Source organism: Cyprinus carpio, chromosome B23 (assembly GCF_018340385.1).
Source record: "Cyprinus carpio isolate SPL01 chromosome B23, ASM1834038v1, whole genome shotgun sequence".
NCBI classification, from domain to species: Eukaryota; Metazoa; Chordata; class Actinopteri; order Cypriniformes; family Cyprinidae; genus Cyprinus; species Cyprinus carpio.
This window is the reverse complement of record NC_056619.1, coordinates 382094-392500: the sequence shown is the minus strand read 5'-3', so window position 1 is coordinate 392500 and position 10407 is coordinate 382094.

Sequence of the window (10407 nt, the reverse complement as noted above, 5' to 3'; positions counted from 1 at the left end):
TTTGTTTTTTGGATTTCTTTTATTGTTTTTAACCATTACAATGTTAGAACTTCCAGGGTTTGCTGTTTTTGTTGTATTAATTATGTTTCATGGGGTGAAATACTCATTGATGTATGTGGTTGCTATGGCTACCTTTGTCTCATGTATAATTACATTGTGACTGAATGAGGGACGTTAATGTGATATCGTGGAATGTTAACGGTCTAAACTCTCCCATTAAAAGATCCAAATGTCTAGATTATCTGCATCGCAAACGAGCTGACATTGCCCTAATACAAGAATCCCATCTCAAGGCTTCTGATGTTACCCGCTTTCAGAATAGACATTTCAAAGTGATAGCTTTCTCGTCGTATAATAGTGCCTCAAGGGGAGTTATTATTCTTCAGAACAGAAAATTCCCATTTCTAATTGAGACAGCGGGAGGGGATGAAAACGGGCGGGTTACATATGCGTCAGGTTCATGGAATAATTTGAAAATGGTACTCTTCTCAGTATATTCCCCTAATAATTATGATGTAGATTTTTTTCCATCTCTTACCAAATCCCTCCTTAATTTTGTCGACTACAACTTGGTCGTAGGAATAGATGCTAATGTAGTTTGTAACCCCTCAATCGATAGATCCCTTGTCTCTGTTCATGGCGATCAGGCTTCGCAGTCGCTAAACGAACTCATTGCTGATAACGACTTATGCGATATCTGGAGAGTGAAGAATGAGAGCTGTAGAGATTATACTTTTTATTCAGCACGCCACAAATCATTTTCGAGGTTAGATTATATTCTGATTTCCAAATCTCTTATTCAAAGTGTAAACCATATTGATATTTTACCCATACTGATTTCAGATCACTCTGCTGTGATTTGTAATCTGTCTCCTCTGATTATTCCTTTAAACTCCAAAAGGTGGCGTATGAATACAACTCTTTTGCTAAATGAAGATTTTGTAAAACAGCTGCGTTCTAAACTAGCCTTGTTTCTTAAGGAAAATTCGAGCTCAGATACTAATCCACAAATCCTGTGGGAAACAACCAAGTGTTTTCTGAGAGGAAAACTGTATTTCTTTTGCCTCTTATGTAAATAAATCCAGAGTAAAACAATTAACCAGTTTTGGAGGCTCAGATTGAATGTGTAGAGAAGGATCTTAAAAAAACCTTTACGGAACAGAAAAGCAGAATCCTGGGGAATTTAAAAAACTGACTACAAGGCGATCTTACTAAAAAGGGTAGAATTTCTGATGCACCGTACCAAACAAAACTACTATTTTAATGGAGAGCGGCCAAGCAAACTAATGGCATTAAGGTTGAAACGCAACGAGGCCTTGGCTTCAATAACTGCCATTAAGGACAATGCAGATGTTCTTCACACAGCTCCGGGGGATGTAAATAGGATATTTAAGGAATTTTATGAGCATCTATACAGATCTGAAGTGGGAGTGAATGAACAACCTATCACTGACTTTTTCTCAAATTTAGATCTACCTCAATTAAGTGAGCAGCAATGTGCTTTTCTTGATTCTCCAATAGAATTAAAAGAATTGAAGGAGGCTTTAGAGGTTATGAACAAGGGTAGGGCCCCTGGTCTAGATGGTTTACCCCCGGAGCTGTACCTGGCGATATGGGATTTGATTGGACAACTTCTCCTTGACTCCATAAATTTTGCTATAGATTCGGGTTGCTTCCATAGAGATCAGAACACCGCTCTTATTTCTCTGCTACTGAAAAAAGGGAAGGAACCCTTATGCTGCTCTAGCTACAGGCCGATTTCACTAATTGGTAAGGATGTTAAGTTATATGCTAAGGTTCTAGCCCATCGTCTGGGATCAGTCGCCAGCTTCCTAATTGCCCACGACCAGACAGGATTTCTTAAGGAACGTTTTGCTTCGGATAATGTGCGACGCCTTTTGAACATCATCGACTCACCCGACCCGGTTATCGAACAACGTGCTATTCTCTCGCTAGACGCCGAGAAAGCCTTTGACCGGGTCGAGTGGACATATTTATGGTCTGCTTTAACCCGTTTTGGATTTGGCCCTCGTTTTATTCATATGATTCAGACCCTATATGCTAACTCTTCTGCACGGGTTTCAACGGGGTTGTGTTGTTCGGATGCAATCCCGTTGAATAGAGGCACTAGACAGGGTTGCCCTTTATCGCCCTTGTTATTTGCAATTTCTTTAGAGCCCTTAGCGCAGGCAATTCGGCAGGACCATATTATTTCCCCGATTACTGTTGGTGACTCCAAGCATTCTATCTCTCTTTTCGCAGATGATATCCTTCTCTACATGTCCAATGTTTCCTCTTCTCTACCTCAGTGTCTTAAAATATTTAATGACTTTAGCGTCATAAGTGGTTACAAAATTAATTGGGGAAAATCTGTGTTAATGCCCTTGTCTGCATCAACAAATACTGCATTAGCGTCCTCCTCGATCCCAATTAGTAAGACATTTAAATATCTGGGAATTCAGATCTTTCCATCACTGCAGACTATCCTTAAAGAAAATTATAGTTCTTTATTTACTACTATCAGACAAGATTTACAGAGATGGGACGCTATTCTAGTCTCACTACAAGGCAGAATCGCAATCATTAAAATGAATATCCTCCCTCGACTTTTATTTCTGTTCTCCATGATTCCTTTATCTCCCCGTATAACCTTTTTTAAAGAAATTAATTCCTTGATTACAAAATTCATTTGGAATAAGAAACGACCAAGAATTAAACTCTCAACATTGCAGAGAAGATCTGACAAAGGAGGCTTGTCTCTTCCGAATTTTCAATTGTACTTTTGGGCATGTCAGCTGCGCTCGCTCAAGATTTGGTTACAGGTTGACTCACAGATCGCCTGGCGGGACGTGGAAGCATCAGCTGTGCTTCCACACCGGCTTCAGGACATTTTATTCACGGGTTTATCAAAGAAAGAACTAAGGTTTGGGAATACAACTGTGTCCAATTCTCTTAAAATCTGGCATGAGGTGTGCAAATTTATGGGAAGTTCATCTAAGTTTACATCTGAATCGCCGATCTGGCATAATCATAATTTGCAATCTGACAACAGACCTTTTGTTTTTAAGCCATGGTCGGATCAAGGTATACATACCCTTGGTGATATATTCAATAATCAGGGGCTAAGGTCTTTTCAAGATCTGAAAGAGTGTTATAATCTTCCTGGACATTCCTATTTTCTGTATTTAAGGTTGAGAAGCGCTATGCGTGCTTATGGAGTACCATGGAACTGCAACTTGGACTCTCACCCTTTGATGGACTGTGTAAACTTTTCACAGACACGAGAAGCAGTGTCATTCATTTACAACAGACTGCTCAAACACAGCTGTAGAAAGCTCCCCATCACCACGATATGGGAAAAGGAACTGGCTCCTTGCAATCTAAATTGGGACTGGATATGGGACACTATTCCAACAATGTCAAAAAATCTTGCCCATCAGTTAATACACTACAAACTACTTCATAGGGCATACGCCACTCCAAATATCTTGCACAAAATGAAGCGCTTGCCTACCCCCTTTTGTTCACTCTGTAATTTAAATATTGTGGGTACTTATATGCACATGTTTTATGAATGCCAACTTATTGGTAACTTTTGGGATGAGGTATTTCAAGTTGTGACAGAATTATGTGATAAGGTAATCCTTAAACACCCCAGTCTCTGTTTGTTGAATGATGATGCGGATCTCGATCTTACTGTTAGCCAGCGTAGGATTCTTCACACTGCTCTAACTGCAGCCAAAAAAATAATCTTTAAGATTTGGCACGAGCCTACAATTCCAGCGGGTAAATTGTGGCTCATAGAAATTAAATACATTGCACTTTTAGAACTTACTACAGCAAGAATTAACAAAGCCAAACCAAAAACACTTAGGGCCTGGAGTGAATTTGTTGCAAAGCTATCACTGATAATAACTCAATAGGCCATCCGTATGGATTACTTCTGAGCGCTATCAAGGAGGGGCAGTGGAAATCCTGGAGCTGTGTTGCTGTTGTTTTTCCACCCCTTAACTTAAAATATTTTTTTTTTTTTTTTTTTTTTTTTTTTTTTTTTTTTTTTTTTTTTTTTTTTTAACAAGCAAACCCTGGTCTTGTACATAGTTATATGTGGTCATTACAAATTGAAAGTGGAACCAACCTTGCGTGTTCGTCCACTTCTGGAAAATGAGAAACTCCTCAACTTCAGAAGAAAAATACTCAAAAAAACGTTTTGGTCTACCATCAACCTCAGCTGATTTCTCACAACCAGTTTTAAACTATGTTTAGCAAAACCATCTCCTCAACAAGTCCACCACTGTGGCTAACCAGGACCAAGCCCCTGGACCTGCTGATAAACCAACGCCAAAACAGCTAGAAACTATGTAAAACTAGCAGCATTAAAGACCCAATATACTTCAAGTGAAATCAAAGAACAAACTAGTGTAAACAAAGTTAAACAAAGCTCCCTTGGAGTTTGTTTCAGTCCATCAGACGTCCACAAGTAAAAAAATAAACCACGAGAGCTGATTTATAGCAGGTATTGAAGTGTAAAATTTGAACTGAAAGCTGCACTGACACTGCTTGTTTAAGTTTAATACTGTAAAGTTGCTTGCTTTAAAAGCAATTTTATTGTATAACATGGAGTTTTGAATCGCTATGCTCATGCACGCAAATCCACATCTGCTATGGGCATCAGATGCTTTCTTAAAAAGGATAGTTCAACCCAAAATGGAACATGCACGGTTAATTTACTTAAAGACCTTTTTTGTTCAGTAGAACAAAAAACTGTGGTCCTTGATTAAAATGCAAATCAATGTCTACCTTCACTTTGAAAGTCAAAAAAATCAGAGAACACAAAATTAGTATTCATGGCTCCTGCCGAAATATTGAGGTCTTATGAAGCGAAACGATCGGTCGGGGGCAATGAGAGCTAACAATTATTCACAACATTATACCAGTAATCCAGAGTCTCAGACAAACGGGCGGAAATGATGTTGCAGTTGTGGAATGAATCTTTTTTTGAAACCAATTATTTTTAGTGAACTAGACTGAAGCCGTCTGGCAAGCTCCGAGCAGCCACCGATCTACAAGGTTACTCAATCAAAACTCATTTTATTCAGATGTCTGACAGTCAACACTGACTCGAAATGAGCGGGCTATCTGATCATGTGATTGAATGAACTCATTCAGTTCATCTACCAGTTCATCCAAAAGATGAGCTTGTGATATGAACACGCATAAAGCGAGGGGCAACAAATCAAGTTTTTTTTATGGTTTCTCATTGTTTTATGTGAAAAGATGAGCTGAATGAAGACTAGTTTATTCAATTCACATTATGTGCTTTAGACATGTAAAAATCATCCACATTTCACATCATTGTTGGATGCTTTGTTAGATGATATGATTGGCATATCCGTAAAATAAATTGCATGGATATTGACATGAACCAGTTAAATTGAACCAGATGATTAAAAATCAAAAAAAAAATAATAAACTGTCCAAAAGAACCCGTTCACAGAAAATGAGTTTGCCCATAAGGAGGCTCTGGATTTACAGGTAATGTTGTAAACTATTAATGTTTTAGACAGTTTCTTGCACAGAATGATCGATGATTGGATCACTTCATTAAAATACATCAATATATCGTCAAGAGCCATGGGATTATTGGTTGTAAATCTGTATTGCCTGTATATGATTTTTTTTTTATTTTTTTTATTTTTTTACTCTCAAAGTGGTAGCCATTGACTTTCATTTTATAGATCACCAAGAACCACGGTTTCAGCTAAAAGTCAATCTGTTCTACTCAAGAAAAAAAGTCACCTATATCTTGGATGGCCTGAGGGTGAGTAAACTAACAGCAAATGGAACATTTTTGACTGAACTTCCATGTGACTGCTATTTTCTCACCGCTTGTCATGTCTGTTGTGCGTTTATTTTGTTATCGAGAAGAAAGTGGTGCAAAAACAGTATATTCACGTTCAAAAACAGTATAAACCGCAGCAATAGTATGTCAAACTTTTTTTAGCCTTAAATGAAAGAATTAAAAAGGTATTTGCTGTGAGTATACTGAGGCTTTTATTAACTAGCTGGATTATTCACTATGAATGATTTACTGAATGCGTTGACCTCTGACCTTGCACTGGTTGAGTTCTTCCTGTAGTTTTGTGCGGCGTGACTGAAAAGTCCGCCGGTGCGTCTCGAGACAGCAGCTCTCAACCGCATCCAGCCAGTGCTCACCACCTCCTCACTCTTCACCTGACCCACATCAACACCACCATCAAAAAAAAACCACATCCATGCACAGACAAGCATCTCAAATCAGGCTGATGGCAGAGCTCTCACCTTTGTGTCCTTCATGCTACCCAGAATGCACTGCAGCATGCTGAGCTGATCCTGGGCCGGCGGTGATTGGGAGAAGAGCTCAGTCCAGGCCTGCTGCTCTGCTGTCCCTGACACCTTCTGCTGCTGCTGCTCTATCTCAGCACAAAGAGCCTAGAAAACAGAATTACCAGAAGAGTTCACCAGGTCATACTGCAAAATCATTAACACTCTTAACTCTTATAAAGCAGGCATTATAAAAAACCAAACAGCCACTGTAGTACCCAAGAATGAATCCCCTGCCAAACCATTATAGTTATGCTGTTTAAGTTATGATCAACTGACTTAGGTAACAAATTATCAGATTTCAAAGTAACAAACATTTGATAAACTAGAGGAACTATGGAGAAAATGTATCATTAATATATAGTAAATAGAATCATGGTAATACTAGAAAATGTATTATTTCGCATAATACTTGACCACATTTGGGACACAAAACTGTGTGTATCTGTTAAAATGTTTGTTAACTAAATAAATTTGAATTTAAAACATAAATTTTGATGAAACAAGATAAAATTAAATAAATAAAAAACTACTTAAAAATGATAAATGTTTGCCCTGGCAACTAACTGGAAATAAATTTAAGTGGGAAGTACTAAAATTACTAAAAATTAAAAACAAATAACATGTATAAAAGCTAAAATAGGAAAATATAAAAAATAAAAAAATATAATACAATGACAAAAGCACATCAAAATGGGACTAAAGGAACTATGAAAATGGAGAACTGAAAAATAAAACTAAAAGGTAAAAAAAAATTATTTTAATATTACAATTATTAAATAATACTAAACTACTAATAAATAAAAAATTTAATAAATACTATAATATTGTAAATACTAAGGTAACAGCACAAAAACACCTTTATCACTGATTATAAATGTTTCTGGAATTTATGAAATAAAATAAAATAAAATAAAATAAAATAAAATAAAATAAAATAAAATAAAATAAAATAAAATAAAATAAATACGCATCACAGTTCACCATAACTGCGTTCAAAGGCTTAGCAAGTTTGGCCTTTAAAATATGCAGATTATGAAAAACGGAAGAAAAAAGAAAGTGTTAAGTGTATTTTCTATTTTTTCATGAAATACCAAATACTGTTAAATTGGGAGACTTGGATATCTGGGTTTTGGATATGCTTGGATATGCTGGTTTTGGTTATGCTTAAAAAACTTATGTTTGATATGTAAACATGTATTCAAAGTGTGGTTTTTACTTTAATGCTTACTGTATGTTACATTCTTGAACTACTGCTGAAAATTCAATTTCTTACCAAAAAAAGCACGCACGACCATTTTTTTTCATGAAAAAACGCCATCTTGGGAAATCCTTGATTGTTGTTCACGTCACATGCATGGTGATCATCTTTAGACCACTGTAATAAGATCATCAGAGTGTAGTTCTTCATTCACACCCCACAGATGGAGACACAGGGGATCAACCCACAACCACCGGCAAACCCCTCCAAAGAACACTTCCACTCCCACAGAAACAAGTCACGGCTAAAATAGGACTTTCTTTTTGCTTCTCACAGGCCATAATCAGCTCTTGTTATGACAGATGTTTTACATAGCTGGATGTAGGGGGTCTATCTGTCTGTTTGTGTGGGGCTGGGCGAGAGCTGTGCAGACGGCCATCAGAAGCTCTTCTGTGCCACGTGGGCATCGCCCGGCTCAGGCCAGAGACCAAACACAGCAGAGTATAAATATTTATAGAACTTTAAACAAATGCCAGACAGCGTTTGCTCACTTAGCTGTTGGCGTTCTTCCCATCATTCATGGAGTTTAATGAAAGAAACATCCAAAAAACCACACGCTAACGTCAGCTAAGAGACTGAAACACACGGATCGAGCAGAGATTCAAACAGAGAATCAACATACAGCACAAAATGCTAGACCAACACACCAATAGATAATGGACCTTCACCGCCTGTCCCACACCTTTAGAATATTGTATTTTTGTAATTATCTACTAAAAGTATCTGCAGCCAATCACACGTATTCAACGACTTTCATTATAGGTAAATAGTCTCAATTCACTCGCCACTGGCAGGTGTGACTGAAACGGGGCTTGTATACCCTGCACACAAGCATCCCTGTCTCTCTCACACACACACCACACACACCACACACACACACACACACACACACACACCTGAGCTTTAAGGACTCCCTGTTCAGCTGTGGGGATGTCTCTGATGTCAGCGCTGACCGTGTTCAGTCTGGACTCCATCTGCTGCAGCGCTCTGAACCCCACCAGCCTGGACAAAACTACAGACACACAAAGACAAATTACACACAAATCCATCACTCCAGACATACAAAAGCAATTCATATTGATTTACAAAAAAACAATTCTTAGGAGAAAGTATGTTCTGATGCTGTAACTGGTCACTGTTCATTCTGTTCACCCCACATTTCAGCAGATTTGCATTTTTTAAACAAAATATTCAGTCTTTCTGTCAGATAAGATAAGCTCATGAAACTGCGTTTTAAGATATATGCTATGATATATATGCTTATACTTTAAACTATAAATATATATATAACACAATACAATTCGATGTATCATATTATACTTTAAACTATAATATATGATATGAATGAATATATGTCATACAGTATATCCCAAATTACATATATATGTTATAATACTATATGACACAACACAAATAAATGATATATGAATGAGTATATGATATATACACAGTATGATAAATGACATATGGTATGATACAGGCCTATGATTTGGCAATATGGCATATGGTTATAAAACCTATGGCATGAGATATATATACATATACACATACATAACACACACACACATACATATACACATACATACACACACACACACCACATATACATATATATATATATATCTATATATATATAGATATATATATTATGTATATATATATATATATAGGGCTGTCAAATGATTAATCACATCCAAAATAAAAGTTTTGTTTACATAATATATGTATGTGTACAGGGTATATTTATTATGTATATATAAATACACACACATAAATTATATATTTAGAAAATATTTACATGTATATACATTTATATATTTATATTCTTATATTTTATACTAAAAAAAAAAAATGCATGTGTGTGTACTGATATATACATAATAAATATACACAGTACATACATATATATCATTATTTTGGATGCGATTAATCATTTAACAGCACTTACATATGTAAACAAAACTTTTATTTTGGATGTGATTAATCGTGATTAATCATTTGACAGCCCTAATCTATATATATATATATATATATATATATATATATATATATATTATATATATATTATATATATATATATATACACATACATAACACATATACATATATATAGATATATATATATATAATATATATATATATATATATATATATCCATATACATATACATACATATATATATATATATATATATATATATAATATATATATATATATATATATATATATATATATATATATATATATATAATATATATATAGTAACAGTACAGACCAAAAGTTTGGAAACATTACTATTTTTAATGGTTTTTGAAAGAAGTTTCTTCTGCTCATCAAGCCTGCATTTATTTGATCAAAAAATACAGAAAAAACAGTAATATGTGAATATTATTACAACTTAAAATAATAGTTTTCTATGTGAATATACTTTAAAAAAAAATCATTTATTCCTCTGATGCAAAGCTGAATTTTTCAGCATCATTACTCCAGCCTTCAGTGTAACATCCAGATGTAACATCCACATGTAACATCCAGTCTATCACATGATCATTTAGAAATCATTCTAATATTCTGATTTATCATGAGTGTTGGAAACAGTTCTGCTGTCTAATATATTTGATGAATAAAAGGTTAAAAACAACTGCATTTTTCAAAATAAAAAAAACATTTCTAATAATATATATTCTAATAAATATATTTTCTTTACTATCACTTTTTATCAATTAACACATCCTTGCTGAATAAAAGTATTGATTTTATTTTAAAAAAAAGAAAGAAAAAAA